Source organism: Malurus melanocephalus, unplaced genomic scaffold (assembly GCF_030028575.1).
Source record: "Malurus melanocephalus ecotype Western Australia unplaced genomic scaffold, MMel_1.1 scaffold_2139, whole genome shotgun sequence".
In the NCBI taxonomy this organism is placed as follows: domain Eukaryota; kingdom Metazoa; phylum Chordata; class Aves; order Passeriformes; family Maluridae; genus Malurus; species Malurus melanocephalus.
Window position 1 is genome coordinate 4,006 of NW_026625371.1, and position 1,008 is coordinate 5,013.

The 1,008-nt window shown below is 57.5% G+C and overlaps 1 long non-coding RNA gene across 1 annotated transcript; it reads left to right on the top strand.

Moving 5' to 3' along the window:
• LOC130587606 (uncharacterized) lies at nt 1-664 on the top strand. Its single transcript, XR_008966823.1, has 2 exons — nt 1-34; nt 363-664. It is a non-coding gene; the product is annotated as an uncharacterized LOC130587606 (long non-coding RNA).
• Nucleotides 665-1,008: the final 344 nt, after the last annotated feature.

Consider the following 1,008-nt stretch of genomic DNA (forward strand, 5'->3'; position numbering starts at 1 on the left):
GGATGAGTGGGCTCAGGACACGGCGCGGGCCCAGGTGGGGGCGATTTCGGGGTCTGTGGGGGCTTTTGGGGGGGCTGTGGCGGCCCTGCAGCCCATTTTTGGGGGTCTGGGGAGTTTTGGGGGGTGTCTAGGCGGGTCTTTACCACCTTTTTGGGGGTCTGGGGTGATTTTTGGAGGGTTTGGGGGGCTCTGCACCCTCTTTTTGGACATCTGGGGGGATCTGCACCCCATTCTTGAGGGGGCTGAGGGGATTTTTGGGAGGCTGGGGGGATCTTTTGGGGTCTGGGATGGCTTGGAGGTCAGGGAGATTTCCCCAAAATCTGACCCTCCCCCCTCTTTTTTCCTCTCCCCTCCCCCCCCAGGCCACCTCATCGTGGGTCTCCACCCTGCGCAGCACCCGCGGGACCCCCCGAAAATGGGGGGAGCTGCCCCCTCCCCCCAAACCCGCCCTGCGTGGGGGGGGCAGCCCCCTCCCCCCGGGGGCCGAGTGAGGGGGGGTCCCCAGACCCCAAAATCCCAAAAATCCCACTTTCACCCCAAATCTCCCTTCATTTTGGGTCCAAAAAAGGCTGACCCCAATTTTCGGCCCCCAAATTGTTTCGTTTCACCTCAAAAATCCCTCTTTTTGATCCCCTCGTAGGGTCAACTCTGATTTCCAGCCCATTTTTCCCCGAAATTCCTCTTTTTTGGGGCCCAGCTGCCTCCCATGGTGTAACCCCTATTTATGGCCCTGGAATTGCCTTATTTTGCCCTAAAATCCCCCAAATTCCCTCTTTTTTGCTCCCCTCATGGACTGACCCCACATTTGGCCTCATTTCACCCCAAAATTACCCTTTTGAGGGTGCCTGACCCCCTCTCCATGGTGGCACCCCAATTTCTGGCCCCAGATCACCTCATTTTGACCCCAAATCCTCTCTTTTTGCTCTGCCTGGGTCGAGTCCCTTTTTGGCCCCAAAATCTCTGTATTTTACTCCAACCCCCCCCTTTTGTGAGTCATTCCCCTTTTTC